This window comes from Cydia fagiglandana, chromosome 8 (genome assembly GCF_963556715.1).
Source record: "Cydia fagiglandana chromosome 8, ilCydFagi1.1, whole genome shotgun sequence".
Taxonomy (NCBI): Eukaryota; Metazoa; Arthropoda; class Insecta; order Lepidoptera; family Tortricidae; genus Cydia; species Cydia fagiglandana.
The window spans coordinates 9,296,304-9,314,100 of NC_085939.1; positions in this window are offsets into that span (position 1 = coordinate 9,296,304).

The window sequence follows — 17,797 nt, forward strand, 5'->3', positions numbered from 1 at the left end:
TCTGATATCTGATTGTCACTGTTTGCGCGCCGAGATGGAAAGATTGATTGGGAAGTGTTTTCGATACGACACAAGTGATTGAAATTGCGTATTGACTGACTCTTTTGTCACGATTTACAGAGCCAAAGAACATCTTAATGGTAACCGTACTGTATATTTACTTTTGCGGTATATCTTGGCTCTCAGGCTATTTTAGTACCTACTTATCACTTTTCATTTTGTCTATTACTAAAGAGTCTTAAGTGCCACATCGAAACGATAGGCGTGTTGTTTTTTCCCATCAAAATTTGTCAAGGAACAACCTTGTCCTTCTTTCCCTGCTCCCTTTATTTAGGGTCAGGCCTCCTCACTCTTCTGCGCTAAGCTACTCTAGTTTTGTGTTGTCAAGGAACAAGCCACCGGACTAAATTACTTGTGGTGTAATTATTTGTGGTATGTTGTCAGCCATTTTTTAACCATCTTAAAAAAGGAGGTTCTCAGTTTGACCCGTATGTTTGTATGTGTATTTGTTCGCGATTATCTCGCGTTTCGCTGAACCGATTTTAAAGCGATTTACTAGTGGGATAATGATGCGATTTACGAATGGGAGTGGGAGTGGATGCGGGAGTGGGAGTGGAAGTGGTCATATTGATTTTGAACAAAACAAATCTTCAGCAATTTTTCAGTTTAAAGTTAACCTGTACCCGGCAATGTGGTACCTTTAGATTGAAAATGACACAATTATCTATATTATATCAATAGGGTATCTTGTTGTGATTTTGACCACAACCCCTTATTGTAAAAATGAGTCATATATAAACTTTTATTTTTATTAATCTTTTCGATTCTTGTTGAAAAATTCTGGTCATATCGTCCGAATCGAATAATAAAGTACTCTTTCCAACTACAGTTGCACATAACGTTATTTATCTAAAAGGTACACTCTTCAATACGACCCGCCACTTGTTCTGCTCGAACTTTTCGGAAGCATTTCTCTGGAATTTGAAGAATCACTTTATCGTACGGTATTAACGGAAATACTGAAGATTTTAGCGTTCGCCAAACAGTTTCCAGTCCGTACAAATCGAAATGAAAACTATTGACAGATCGCATTAACCGGTTATGACCGAAACGTAGGGCTGGCACTTCTGAAATATATCAAGTGAGTATCTTAGTGTTGGTTCATAACCGACATATTTATTTTCACCACACCAACTGGTAAAGACTTTTTTAATACTTCAAAAACTGATGAGAATATAGCATTTTATCCACAAGAGTGGTAAAGTAATTAGATGCAAACTTTAAGATTTTTTTTCATTTTGTTTTGATAGCACAGGCAGTGCAAGTGTTTTACCCCGCCAGATTATTTTACTAATTATTAAAGGCTTAATGTCTTGGAATAGCGTAAACATCGTCTCAAGTTTAATCGCTTCGCCTTTTAAGTACCTACACAAAAAGGTCCATTATTGAAGACATGAATTTGAATATTATGTATAATGTAATTTATTGTATAATGATATAAATTAAAATGAAATATATCTTTGTGGCAACCCTATTAGAACAGTAAAGTTGAAACTTGGCGCTCAAGTAATATCAAGTTGCACAATAGTTTGCGAGGTCTAAATGAATTATGGTTCGTATGCTCGGGATAAACAGTCTATGAAATAAATAAAAATAATAAAATTGACATAAAAATCGGATAAGTACGCGAGGTATAAACAATAAAATAAATAGGTAGGGTAATTCGCCAGTAAATGGCCACCTTAAATTAAAAATGATTTCTATATTCACCCGAGATATTCACCTAAAAACAGAATTCATTTTAGTAAGGTTTCAATAACTGGTCAGCCTTCAATAACTAGCCACTACATACTACATCACGTATAAGATGCTTTTGCAAGTGCTAACAAACTTGTAACTAACAACGAAACACTTAAGATTATTAGTTAAAACTAAATCAATTCGCGAATGAAGGCATCAATCTAAATATTATACTAACTAGGTTCACTGCTGCCTACTCAATCAGGGCTGGTGTAGCGTTCGAATTACTTAATTACTAGCTTAGCCAGTTGACTTCAAGACTACCAATGTGATGTATAATAAACTGATACTTAATAATGTTATCATTGCTCGTTGACATTTCTGTACGCCTCGCGAAGGGACATACTAACTTCAGAAAGCTTTCCTTGGATTTACCTAGCGCTTAGTTAAAGACATAGGATATGATTTTAACCACGCATTTCTGAGACCAAGGGAAGGAAATAATGTTATATGAGATTAGGTCAATTTCGCAAAAAAAAATATTTGTTTCGTTTCTATTTTTCCATTTTTTTGTGTGTATTTGTATAAAATGTAAAAGCTATTTGTAAAAATGTCAATCAAAAAAAAATTTTTTTTTTGTTTAAACCTAACCTTTTTTGAAAAGTCTTAGGTACTTGTTACTTTTTGACATCTTTTCGAGGGAACATCGCCATCAAAAAGGTGTTTTGCACTAAGTAACAATTAAAATATATTTTTTACTGGTTTCAACTCTGGAACCCGAAACTAGGCGAATTCCAAAAAGGTTTATAGGACATTTTATTCTTTAAATATGATAAGAAGTATACTGTTAAAATCTCTCGGGTTCCTCGTGGGTACGTGGTATAGGTAATTAAGTTCATTTTGCCTCAAAGTAGTCTCCATTTGTACCTACTTGTTTCATGAATGCTACTTGCTTGTACGTCTAACCTCGTTCAAGTACTCGGTTAATGTCAACGCAGCTTAATGGGTATTGATTATAGAAACCAATTTGTAATTCATAAGGGCGCGTACACACCTGCTCAGCGAATTAGCTGATCAATTAGTCTTGTCGCGTTTGAGGAGCTTATTCGTGGAACTCTTTACTTAATAGAATACGGGATGTTGGATGTAATTACACTGAGATAACGCCACATTGTAAATTTATTGAAATTTCAATGTAACTCACAATTGTTACGGTGATTGGCGTACGGAATTAATTTTAAATGCACTTTAAGGAAGCCACGTAAGTAACAAATGGAATATTTGGAACAATGGAGCATTTTCTGAGAACAACATCGTACGCGAAACGGTATTCCACTGCGACACTTTAGTATTTCGAGAAGGCGAATTGTATTGGATGATAGAATTGACTTTTATGTGATGATTTTGAATGATAAATATTTAATTTTTACTCCGTAAATTGCACTGTAAGTAGTCATTTTAGTAATAACTCCTCTTTGTTGCCGCACTTAGAAATAGAACTCGCAGCAAGAACCCACTGCGCACCGCCTGCACATCTTCGTCTATCCGCGCAGAGTCAGGGTTCAAACACATTCACGGCGCGATTCGGAAAATGAATTAGAGATGCACTAGATATGAAATAGTAAAGATATGTGACGTCCCACGGCAAAAGGTACCATTCCCCCGGCTGAATATTGGAGCGGCGATAATAATAGCATAAGAGCCAGCTGCAATAAGGTACCTTTTGCCGTGGAACGTCACATATCTTTACTATTTCATACCTAGTGCATCTCTAATTCATTTCCCGAATCGCGCCGTTAGTGCCAGCGCGTGCAACGCGCTACGAACGTAGCCGATAATACGGGAAAAACCGTATGTAGCGGAAAGCGCCTACGAACAGAGAATCTGCCTAGCGGGTCGCTGGCAGTGAATGTGTTAAAGTGACTTTCAGATATCAAGTGCAGCCATAGTATCTGGCAATTTCCTTGATAAAACGAGTGATGTTCGTCGGCGCATCTTGACCGTGGCAGCGTGTCAAGCCAAGTTAGAGGACTAATTTTATTAAGGAAATTTACAGATACAGCGGTGACAATAGTGAAGCCGCAACAGTAATGCAGCTGCAGTTAAAATCCGAACGTTACCTTTAGGAAAATGCCTTCAATAGAAAACTTATAATCGCTTGGTGATTTTTATTATTCTTATAGTCTATTTATATTTAACTTTGATTAGCCCGACTCCGATAGGTATTCAATTATTTAAGTAAGGTCTTTTTGTTTGTGAAAGGAATTCCGAAAGTCCTAAAAGAGGTGAAATTTGTCGAAGTTAGCAACAGCCATTAACAGAAGTTTCTACGAATGTTTACGCAACACGTTTAATTAAGTGGATCGATAACATCTGCTCCCTAACTTGGCGAGTTACACTTTGTTGTGAACTTATAATGGCTCCTCTACACGATGGCCCAGCGCTGGACCAGCGGGATGGCCATGCGATGGTTGAGAACACGCACTATGGTATGGGCCACGTGTAGATGCCTACGCACCATCGCTGACACACCTTTGATGTGCAGACGAAAAATCGTCACCGTAGCCATCCCATGACCATCCCGCCGCGCTATAAGGCATCCGACACTACTACCCTTTCTATACGCTAGCCCATCTTAGTGGGCCAGTATGATGACCCATCGTGTAGAGGAGCCATAAGAATTGGGTGAGGATCGGTTAATGTAGACAGTGTGGCGTGTTCAGAAGCTCGTCACATTTCGATGATGAGATGACCATGGCCACTTTGTCAAGAGTGAATCGACAAACAGCCGTATTCGAACAATAAGATACGTCAAATACTAGATATTGAAACGATATGGATTAGATATGTCAGTGTCAAACAAGGGTCAAAATTGAAGTTTCTTCATATAAAAACGTCACTTTTGACACTTGTTTGAAACTGACATATCTAATCCATATCGTTTCAATATCTAGTATTTGACGTATCTCATTGTTCGAATACGGCTGAAAGAAGATGGAGACTGTATAAATCCCATCAAAAAGATAAAGGTTACGTTCGGATAGTGACTGCAGTAGCCTTACTATTGCAAGTGGCAACTTTCTTTCTGTATCATTGAGTAAAGCTTGGCAAAAAAGAGTACAAATTAAAAAGTGCCAACACTGTAGTGTCGTCCCGTTTTCTTAAGCTGGACTTCCGAGCAAAGCGGCTCTGACGCAACGGCCGCAGCGTTAGAGCCGCTGCGTCAGCGGCGCGACTCCGGCGACAGTCGCACTAGTCGCAGTTGTTATTCCATACGGTGCAGACGTGATATACTGATAAACCGATCAATTATGAAAATATTTTTAGAAGAAGAGGAGGATCACGATTGTTTGCTTCGTTACTTTTACAGTATGGAGCGAAGCCTACCCAACTCAATTTACAAAAGTAGAATAGACGAAGGAACTTATATCAACTTGAAAAAAAAAGCATTTAAACGAGAACGACGACAAATTCAGGAGTTTTGTCGGTTTAATATTCATTTTTTAGATATTTTAAATATTGACATAGCCTCAAAACCACGAACGATCGCAGCGACTGCGCGACAGTGCTTGCGCAGACGTAGTACGGCCGCTATCGCCAAGCGATACTGACGCGGCGCCACTGTCGCTGTGATAGTGACGCTGCGCTCGGAAGTAAGTTCATACATTTCCATACTGCATAATACTGTCGCTCTGTCACCGCGTCAGTGTCGCTGCGTTAGTGTCGCCAGAGCCGCTGTGCTCGGAAGTCTACCTTTATGAAAATTGGGTAGAAAGGGACGACACTACAGTGTTACCACTTTTTAATTTTTACTCTTTTTTGCCAAGCTATAATAGGCCAAGCAATAAGAAGTTATAGAGGGAAATGCTAGGAACACAATTTTTGACTCCGTAGCTTTGTTTGAACTAGTTAGGAGGTGAACATATCAAAAGTCCCCGGCCGTAGCCCCGGTGCTGGGGGGTAGAGGGGGGAAAGAAGGTCTCATTTTTCGGTTTTTCACTTATATCTTGGAAACTTTGCGTCTTAGCGACATGACTACTAAGACAAACCAAAAGCTGATAAAATTTGTTACAAGTTTTATTCAGTCAAGTTTTTCGATATCTTGAATAGTTTTTGAGATATCCGCTCTTGAAAGTTTATTTAGGGCTTTCAATTTTATCTTGATATCTACATTAATGAAGCTCTTAGGCCGTGTTTGGTATCATTTTCGTATAAATCGGGGGTGCTGAATTCATTTTTGGTATCACATTGGCACCATTCCTAAGAAAAAACATATAAACTTTAAACAAATACCTTTTTTTTTTAATTCCTCTTCACGCTTAAACCGCTCAACCGATTTCATTGAAATTTGGTATACAGATATTTCTAGTCCCAAGACAGGACATAAGATACTTTTTATCTCAATAGTCAGCCTTTAAAGTTGTGAAATGGAGTATGGGGGGAATTCAACTTCGTCGACGAAACTGAATTCCTGAGGTTAATACTGCTTAAGGTAAGGTTTGAAGTCATGTTTGGTATCATTTTCATCTAAATCACAGATGTATACCATCCTAAATTTCATCTAAACCGGTTCAACGGTTATTGACTCCCCATACAAATTTCCACCCTACTTTTCACAGCCCCAAAAGATGTTTTTGGTTATAAAAACTATCCTATGTCCTGTGTTGAGACTGAAACCATTTCTATACCAAATTTCAACGAAATTGGTTCAGCGGTTTAAGCGTGAAGAGGGATTTAAAAAAATATATTTTTTAAAATTTTGGTTTTACTTCGGAATAGTGTCAATGTGATACCGTAAATGAATTCAGTACCCCCGATTTATACGAAAATGATACCAAACATGACCTAACAGCTTCACTGGCGTAGATATCAAGATAAAATTAGAATCCCTAAATAAACTTTCAAGAGAGGGTATCTCGAAAACTATTCAAGATATCGAAAAACTTGACTGGACAAAACTTGTAACTAATTTTATCATATTTCGGTTTGTCTTAGTAGTCATGTCGCTAAGACGCAAAGTTTCCAAGATATCAATGAAAAACCGAAAAATTCAACCTTCTTACCCCCCTCTACCCCCCAGCACCGGGGCTACAGCCGGGGACTTTTGATATGTTCACCTCCTAACTAGTCCAAACAAAGTTACGTAGTCAAAAATTGTGTTCCTAGCATTTCCCTCTACAACCTTTTTTGAGCATTCATTTCCTGACCTAATAAGTACTTCCTTGACAATTTACATTGCTGTCTTTGCGGCATTGCTGTCGAAGTCATTTATGTTTTGACGTGTTTAATGAAGAGATTAGCTTCGACATAATTAATTAACAAATTAAAACAATGTTTTTGTTCTCCAGTCATAGACAGCATGGCGCCATTTTTTTAACACGGACAGAATTTTTATTAATTGTGCATGGTATACTTTTAGGATCTCGTCTATTGTAGGGGTGTTTACTATAATATTAACCTATAATATTTACACATTTACTGTATTCTCTCTGTGTTATGTACTTGTTTTGTGCAATAAAGTGTTTACTACTACTACTATTTATTTTATCGGTTTGTTAAATTATAATGCCGCAAACTAACTCTAGCCACCAAGAACAATAAACACTCTAAATAACCGGCCTCTCCATTAAACTCACGCAGGTTTTATTACACCCCATTTGTCATAATGCATTTACGCCAGCATTCATTTGAGGGCCCTAGGGCCAATAACAGTATATCACGGCCCTCTGCGGTCACTCGTAGTTGTATCTTAGAGGGCAGCGTATATCAGAGAGCCCTCCGACCCGCAGACTCCGTACTGAATCATTGTTGATGACGCCACATTTATTCGAAGCGGTTTCGTATGGGTAAACAATTTTGAGGGCCCTTTACCTTCCTTTTTCGGGTTCGTGTTTTCGTATACCGTGAAAATGTAGGTTTTTGTAATAGTTTCTGGTTGTGTTTCTGGGTGTGGTTTCTGGTTTATTATGTCGATCTCTATTAGAGCGAACGAGATGCACAAAATATACCATATCTAGGTCTTATTTTTATTGGAACATAGCATTGAGGACTGACGGAGGAATGTTGTGGCCCACAAGCTAATTTCTTGCTCTACTTACTTTGATACCATCACACCCACCCATCCCTTTATTTCCCCTTTATGGTAACATTCCATTTCTAACCGCAGCTGCACTATTACCGGTACTGAACGCGTCGCTGTCATTATTATTATTATTTATTTATTTATTATTATTAACACACAGTACAGAACATATAATTGAACAGGTCCCTGCAAAACTGTATTTACAGTTTGCCTGCAGGTAAGAGTCTCTACATACACATGTATTTAAGTGAGTACTAATTTTAAATTATTATTAAATCTAAACACTTAGTGGCACTTGCACATGTGCAACTGTCACTTAAGTGTTTGCAATAGGTACAGTTTTAGGGCACTTTTAAATTTATTTTTATTTGGCTCATGCCGAATGTTCTCGGGTAGACTATTCAGGAGATACGGAACTCTTTTCCTAAGAGTTCTATCACCAAAATAGTTGCTAACCCGGGGGACTTCAAATTTTCGCGCAGTTACTGCCCTTGTTTTATGCTTATGTTCTATTAGTATTGAGTATTGAGCTCTTCATTGCCATGGTTGTTAACTGCTAGAAGGAATTTGTGCTTTAAACTAACTGGTAGTATTTTGCAAATTTTGAATAGTTTATAATAATCGTTTTTACAGCTGTTTCTGGTTTTCTTATTTACGAGTAGTTTTAGGAATCTAATTTGTAGTGCTTCTAATTTATCTATGTATGATTTAAAAGTAAGACCATAGCAATGAAGTGCATAGCTCAATACAGATTCCACTATTGCAAAATATAAACATTTCAGTATGTTATTAGGTACTTTATAGCTTAAGTGATAAAATCTACCTAAGAGAATTCTTAATTTACTACAGATATGGTCTATATGTTGTTGCCAAGAGAATGCGGTATCTATTTTGACTCCCAGATACTGTAACAACATTTTTTTAAAGCCTCATAGGCATTAATATATTTAGTTTCTAATATAAAGGCCATCTAGCGTTGAGCGTTGGTAATACTGGTTTTAATACTTGCATTGATCAACAGAGGGCGTGAGTAGCTCGCTATTGGATTTTTCTTTAATAAAATGTTTACTCTTATTAATTTACCGAAATTAAAATCTTATTAAATATTTTACAACTTTCTTCTTTCCTTTTTGGAAATTATTATTAAGTATCTTTTCTTATTGAAACGAGTTTTGGAGGCGGTATTTATTTACATCGTGCGCGCAACGAAACGCAGCGCAGCAGTGGAAGTATCTTCGGTTTGATCTGTCAGCTGTCATTTTTATTTCGGATGTGATGGAGTAGTATGTCGATCCGTTTTCTTCAAAGGCCAGTGAGCCATATTGTTTAAATCGCGGCTTAAACCGCTTAATCGTAAGTATTTTTCTTGATCTACGTATCAAATTGTTCGAGACGTGTTCAGTGCTTATTGTTTTATTACTTATTTTCAGGGAGAATATTATGTTCCTCGTACCATAACCTCTGAAGGCCCCATGCATCGACATGAAAGCACGGACTTACAAACCGGCTTCTTTTCTGCATTGGGTAAGTTGCTCAACCGTTCTGGTGAATTTTAACTCTCGTCGAGAATCGGCAAAGCCACATACTTATTGTTTTTTAAATTATTTCCAGGGCCTTCAGGCAGGCCTTCAGGCAGGGCTTTCAAGAAAGGGTATTTCAGAAAGAGGTTTATTTAAGAAGAGGTTTTCGTTTACCCCTTCAGTCTCCTAGTTAGTCAAGGGCGTCGGCATGGGCGAGGATGTGCTCCAGACCGCGCTGAGCTGGTGCTTCCTTGGCGGCTTAACTAGCATGGACGTTCGGAGGCGGCGGCTGCGGCACCGGGGTGGTTGAGCTCACCACCACGAATCTGCAAGGCTCGTTTCTCATTCCTTATCTAACTGGAGGTCAGACGGTTTTTATTATTTTATAAAGGCGCCCAATATTCAAATATTTTTACCCCTAGTTACCAAGGTCTTCCAGCCTATTGAAACACAGACTCACCCCCTGTGCTCTAAAAATTAATACCTATTTATTTAAATTACGACTGAGCTAGTTATTATTATAATATTACCTTAAATTTCTTGTTGGTGTAATTAATATACTTGTTAATACCAATTTCTTTATTACTTTTATTTTATACCACTATAGGGCTCCCCGAACCGTTACAGTGGGGCATAGGGCTCCCCGAACCGTTACAGTGGCAGCCCTACGTGTGGCTCTAGTGTGTTCAAGCTGGAAGACCATTATTCTTTTTATTATTTCCTTTGTAGTTAAAGCGGTTAAGCACCGTGTGTTGTGTATAATGGAGGTTATAAAGCAATAGCCATTCTTGTATTCTTACAATTACTTATTAATTTACCTTAGTGTTGCGGTACTGTGTAATTAAAACTAAATATTTTATTTATACTTTTGAGAGGTTATCTTGTAGTTATGAAGGTAGTAAGTTAAATAATTTGAAGTAGAATGTTATGAACAGGTGTTATAAGTATTTCTGTACCTATTTTAGTGTACATTTATCCTCATTGGTATGGTTGGCAAAATAATTGTTAAAATATTAGTTTAAAAATAATTAATTAATTTAGAATGTTTTGTTGTAGGAGGTTTCTTATGTATTAAAAGTACAGTCAGTTGGAATTATTTACCTTTTTTTTAGTGAGTTACCAATTATAATTATTCAGTTTTACTTATTAATAGCTAAAAGTGCTGACCATACCTACCTATTTTATTCCTTTACCGAAGTGTAAGCAAGTTATACCTAAATTTTCGTTCAAATAGTACCGCAAGCTTATCTATTCTTTTTATACTTAATAGTTGAAGATGAATTTGTCTTTTTGATGTGAACGAGGTACAGTCAGCAGTTTTTTTTTTTTAATGTTGTACTACATTTATTACTGTTTGTTCCGGAAAGTGGTTAATTTAAAATTAAATAATATTACTTACTATAGATGTGTAGGAGAATAATTAAGTACAGTCAGTCACATATTTGGTGCTGTTTTTACCTTAAATATATTATTACTAGCTTAATGATAGTGAATTGCGGTTTTGTAAATGGTAGCACAAGATATTCTTATTAAATATGTAGTACTTTTGGAACCTTAACACAGTAAGTTAAACATGTGAAGAGCATACAGGGTGATTCTAAAAAAAAATTTTAACATCCATTTAAGTTTTGAATAACTGGTTGACCTCTTAGTTCTTTAATCGTTTAACTTAGTCCAACGTGCGCATTTAACAATATCCGGGTTCATTTCTTTGAGGTTTGTCTTTATTGTTGAATCTTATTGTAGGGTTTTGTCCAGGAGTTATTTTATTTACCTACTATTCCTTATCTATTATCTCGACTTAAATCGAGTTTTTTCCTTATTACCGTTACGTTTATGGAGTAAAGACTTAGTTAATAGTTGCTTATCGGTGATTGCGTGTTTTTTTTGTTGTTGTTTCGGTAGGAGTTTTTTTTATGTGTTTCGTGCAGGTGTTTATCTACATAGTGTCCGGAAGGGAAAGTTACCTTTCGAACACGCGTACTTATTACCTTTCGATCGTGTCTGAGCAAACGTAACTCAGGCACGTGGTTTGTTTGTTGTTGGTGGGCGAAGAGGACGATTTAAAGACTCTTCGCGTGTTTACCGGGGTGCTGGTGCTTTAAACCAGCATTCCAATCGGCACTGGCTGGTCGGGTTTTGGCGGACTTTAAACCGTCAAGCTCTTAATAGCAGTGCCATCTTCTTTGTTAACGCTTTGCGGTATGACTTAAATCATATGCGTGAACGTTAATGTTGATGTTAGGGGGTTGTTATGTGGTACACGCCTTAAAGCGTTGTCCGCAAACATCGGATTATTGTGTGTCAGACTGACAGACTTGCATTGCCTGAAATGGAGCCTGTACAGTCGAGTTCCTTGTGTCTCGTGTTGTTTTGAACGTTACCGTCTGCTTGTCGTTCAGACACAGCTGGTCAACGTATCATTGTTGTTGTGTTATTGTCTGATTACCGCGTTTAGACCTGTGACGTCTGACAGTCACGGCCTGATATGCGCGTTGTATATATTTAAATTAGTTGTAGTACAGTCACCGATATTAGTTAGTTTAATTTCACTTGGCTATATGCCGTCTTCCGCTATGTCACTTGGACGCACAACCCGCGGCCTGGGCCGTTCGTTATGTCACCAAGAAATATACGCGATGCGACGTTTTGTAGTATTTAATTGTAGCTTGGAGCTCGACTTGCAAACGTTGAGTTTACTATAAAGTAAGTCTAGTTTAGTGCGTGGGTTCGATTTGGGTGGTTGTTTTTTTTATTAAATTTATTATTTTGTGGTGGATAACTGTTGTTTACTTTCTGCGGATAGATGTTTGGAGCTGGAGACCAGCTCAAAATTTTGCCTACGTCAAAATTTTATTCGGGGAGGGATGTACTGTAACAACATTTTTTTAAAGCCTCATAGGCATTAATATATTTAGTTTCTAATATAAAGGCTATCTAGCGTTGAGCGTTGGTAATACTGGTTTTAATACTTGCATTGATCAACAGAGGGCGTGAGTAGCTCGCTATTGGATTTTTCTTTAATAAAATGTTTACTCTTATTAATTTACCGAAATTAAAATCTTATTAAATATTTTACAACTTTCTTCTTTCCTTTTTGGAAATTATTATTAAGTATCTTTTCTTATTGAAACGAGTTTTGGAGGCGGTATTTATTTACATCGTGCGCGCAACGAAACGCAGCGCAGCAGTGGAAGTATCTTCGGTTTGATCTGTCAGCTGTCATTTTTATTTCGGATGTGATGGAGTAGTATGTCGATCCGTTTTCTTCAAAGGCCAGTGAGCCATATTGTTTAAATCGCGGCTTAAACCGCTTAATCGTAAGTATTTTTCTTGATCTACGTATCAAATTGTTCGAGACGTGTTCAGTGCTTATTGTTTTATTACTTATTTTCAGGGAGAATATTATGTTCCTCGTACCATAACCTCTGAAGGCCCCATGCATCGACATGAAAGCACGGACTTACAAACCGGCTTCTTTTCTGCATTGGGTAAGTTGCTCAACCGTTCTGGTGAATTTTAACTCTCGTCGAGAATCGGCAAAGCCACATACTTATTGTTTTTTAAATTATTTCCAGGGCCTTCAGGCAGGCCTTCAGGCAGGCCTTCAGGCAGGGCTTTCAAGAAAGGGTATTTCAGAAAGAGGTTTATTTAAGAAGAGGTTTTCGTTTACCCCTTCAGTCCCCTAGTTAGTCAAGGGCGTCGGCATGGGCGAGGATGTGCTCCAGACCGCGCTGAGCTGGTGCTTCCTTGGCGGCTTAACTAGCATGGACGTTCGGAGGCGGCGGCTGCGGCACCGGGGTGGTTGAGCTCACCACCACGAATCTGCAAGGCTCGTTTCTCATTCCTTATCTAACTGGAGGTCAGACGGTTTTTATTATTTTATAAAGGCGCCCAATATTCAAATATTTTTACCCCTAGTTACCAAGGTCTTCCAGCCTATTGAAACACAGACTCACCCCCTGTGCTCTAAAAATTAATACCTATTTATTTAAATTACGACTGAGCTAGTTATTATTATAATATTACCTTAAATTTCTTGTTGGTGTAATTAATTTACTTGTTAATACCAATTTCTTTATTACTTTTATTTTATACCACTATAGGGCTCCCCGAACCGTTACAATATGTAACACAATCAACTTTTTCTATAGGTTTGCAATGACAAGCTTTTAATTTATCGTGGAAACAAGTAAAACTGTGGGTATACATAGGCAAAGGAGTTTCTACGGTGCATATATAAGGTGATTGTATAATGAGTAGTTTTGTCTTATCAGAATTCAATATAATGCCATTATCGTGTGACCATTTAACTATTGAATCTATGTCCTGTTGAACCAGATGACATATATCAGTGACATTGGTTCCGGCACGTAAGGTGCAAAGATCGTCAGCGAACATATATGCAGAACAATTTTGTATAGCTCCACACATATTTGTGCTGAGCTACTGACAAGTTGATAAATTTAGCTATGACTGGACTAACTTTATCTACAATAAGCTTGAGGTCGGACATACGTACGAGATCACTTCCCGGTGCTTTATTTTTATCTACTTGGTTAATAATACGTTTTACATCTTTACTGTGCACGGGTTGCCATCTCATAGATACATCCGCCTTATTTACATAACTATTTCTATCTAACCATCTATCACTGCAACTATGTTTTATTTGCTCTATCTCATTTGAAAAAGTATATGCAAATTTATCACAGATCTCTTTAATACTATCTTCTATCTTTATATTATTAATTACGGTACTATCTAACGAAGATTTATTATTTCCTAATAAACTATTTATTTTTTCCCATACTTTTTTAATGTTATTATTGCACTTTAATATACTTTGCTTATCATACTCATTTTTACATTTTGAAATTGCCTTATTACACCTATTTCTATATTAATTTGACTGTACCGTTATTCGAAGCTTATTAATTGAGATAGGCACGTCGTTTCCCGCCATTATATTGCTATCTCTTTCTAACTTATGGCTATATTTCGCTCTTTTTCCCCCCACCATTAGTGGACCACCACCTGGCAGTGGGGATGAGTTTCTACTTAAACGAAATTCCAGAATGGCTCGTCATTGGCGTCTCGTTTCCCGCCGCGATAGGTCGTGCTAGCAAAAAGTACGGCTTTGATAAAATCCGTTATAAAACTATTAGCTCGTTCCAAGTGCGAGCATAATAAGATTAAAATTTTATAGTTCGTTTTCAGTACTAGCAAATACAGTAAAAGGTTATTTGTGACAACATACTCACGTAAGTAATCTTCGAGTAGCTATTCATTCTTTTCTAGTACTGGTGCAAAGGGTTTCGAATCTACCCTCCATTTTTATTGGAAAATTAATAATTATTTAAACGGTTTTTGCCGTTCGATTCTAATTGTAGTTTTTATTGTAGAATTATGGATGATGTAGAAGGAAAGCCTGAAGACAAACCAGATGTCTCTAAAACAAGGCGTAAGCATGTGTCTAGCGAGTCAAGCAGTAGTGACAGTGACTGCTCCAGTTCCTCAGATTCGTCGAATTCAGATTCGAAACGCAAGTGCCGTTATCGCAGCAAGAAAAGGGGGGGCCGAAAAACATCCCGTCGCAGGCTCCATACATTAACCAAACAAGTAAACGAGCTGCGAGCACTTGTTAATCCTGATAACTATTACGCTCGTGTCGATGATTGTGATGCATATTCTGTGGTTTCGGATAATGTCAGTCGAGAACTTTATACCGAGGCGGAACCTCAGCCGGGCCCATCTAAACCTTTTGTTTTGGGCCTCGGAACCAAATTAAAGGAACCAACAATACCCGACGCTACGGAGGAGCAAATAAAACTTTTGCGTGAAGTGCAACGCCTCGATGATAAAGGCTGGAATGACATTCGCTATTCCGAAACTCAGAAAATCTACAGTAGGTCTCCGGGCTACACTGATTTGGAGGTTAACGAAGAGGTTAAACAGTATGACACATATCCACATTTAGTGCATTCTGACAAAGCGTATGGCGCCCTTACGTTTTGTTTGATAAAACAGCAAGAAGCCCTGCACGCTGCAGTGGCAGAAATACTTGACTATACTAAATCTGGTGGAGAGTTTTCGTACGATAGCTTTCGTGAAAAGGTAAATAGCGTCCTGTTAGGTGGTGACCTTTTCAAAGTCTCTGAAGACATGTTACAACTGGTTTGCGGACACAGAGCCGAGGTGATAAACATGAGACGAAATGGAATCACGAAGCATATCAAAGAGCCTTTGCTTAAGGCGGCCATACGCAAGATACCGCCATCTAGTTCGTCGCTGTTTAACGCCGAAGCATTCACAGCCAAGATTGAGCACCATGGTGGAGTTCGTAAGTGTTTCTGGCCTCTAAAAAAGACCACTGTTTCGCAAACAGATGAGTTTAAGGGCACTACAGGCGTTCCCTCGCAGGGAACAGCGCCTCACAAAGCGCCCTCGCAGGGCTATTGCAATCACGCACATGCAAGCAACACTTTCACATGTAATGCTCAGGCATGCCAGGAAAATGCTGCCGCGCAGCCGTATATGCCCCAGCGGGGTAATTACAATCATAACCATCCTTCACAAGGATATAATAACAGTGGATTTAAAGCTGGGCCCAGCGGTTCCTTTCGTGGACGTCGGTCAAGACAATATCAACAAAGGCCACAAAATCAGCCTAGAATTGCTCGAAAACGAGGAGCTTCCCCCGCGGGGTACAGGTACAATAAGAGAGGTAAATATTGACATGAGGTTCAGGGCAGGCCGGCTGGCACAGTTTTACAGCATATGGGAGAACATGAACGCACCGGACCACGTGCTACAGATGTTAAAGGGGTATCGCATACCCTTCTTACAAAAGCCACCTCTGGTTTACCCGAACCGTTTCGACAACAACCTAAAATGTCCACAGTCAGACGAGATGTCGCATATCATAAATCAGATGAAAGAACAGGGTGTGCTAGAGGTAGTGGATCCGTCTCCCAGCTTCATATCAACGATGTTTATAGTGCCCAAAAGCGACGGCTCGCCCCGGCCTATTTTCAATTTAAAGGCTTTAAACCGGTATGTAATGACCGAAAATTTTGGATTGATAAACGTGCACCGCGTGCCAAATTTCATTCAGCCGAAAGACTGGCTATGCAAGATAGATCTGTCCCAAGCGTACTTCCATCTGCCAATAAGCCCATCGCACAGACGATTTCTACGCCTTATCTATGGCCAAGAGCTCATGCAGATGACCTGTTTACCATTCGGGCTCAGTACTGCGCCAAAGACCTTTGCGACTTTTACCAATTGGATAGCACAGGTTCTAAGGGACATGAATATAAGAATAATAGTATACCTCGACGATTTCCTTATTGCCCACCAAGACAAGAACATGCTCGCCAGGCATGTCGAGGTGGTCGTAAAGAAATTAGAAACACTAGGGTGGTTAATCAATTATCAAAAATCTCAATTGACCCCCCAGAAAGCACTGGTATACTTAGGCGTCTGGTGGGATGCCTGGAGAAACCAGAAAAGACTTCCGGACGAAAAGATCCCTATTTTGATTGGCAAAATTCAACAAATGCTTCCCGCTGCGAGAACCAACCGGAAAAATTTAGAGAGGTTAGTGGGACTTTTGAACTTCGCAAGTTTTACGGTTCCAAGGGGAAGATTGAACTACCGTGCCCTGCTAAACCTTCTGAACTCTGTGCCGCGATTTTCGAGCGAGACTTTTGCCATTCCCGACAGGGTGAAGGCGGACTTGATGTGGTGGTTGCACCATTGTCGCACGCCTTCACCAATCCACCTGCCTCCACCGTCCCACTTCTTAACAACGGATGCGTCAGACCTGGCCTGGGGTGCACAGTTGGACGATCAAGCTCTGACTGGATTTTGGACAAAATCGGAGCAGATGTTGCACTGCAATCAGAAAGAGATGCTAGCTGTTCAAAGGGTATTAGAAGGTCACTGTCAGTACCTGAGCAACTCTACAGTACTTGTGCAATGCGACAACAAAACTGTGCTAGCCTACTTGCGCAACCAGGGCGGAACAAAATCGAATCCACTCCTGGAATTAACATTCCAGATATTTTGCATCCTAGAACAGTATCGCATCCATCTAAACTTAGTTCACATACCGGGCAAATACAACAGCCATGCAGATCACCTGTCACGGTTGCGTCAGACTCCGGAGTGGCATCTGCTTCCGGGAGCCACAGAAAAGGTATTTTCAAAATGGGGTGTTCCCCAGATCGATCTGTTCGCGTCTCGCAGGGCGCATGTAGTAATGAACTATGCCTCACTGGACCAAAACGATCCGACGGCATTATTTCACGACGCTTTTTCACAAGTATGGAATTACAACCTGGCGTGGGTGTTCCCGCCTCCCTACCTGGTCCCGAAAGTGCTAGCCCATCTCAACCAAGCAACGGGCGTGTATCTCCTAGTAGTTCCACGATGGAGTCGCGTTTATTGG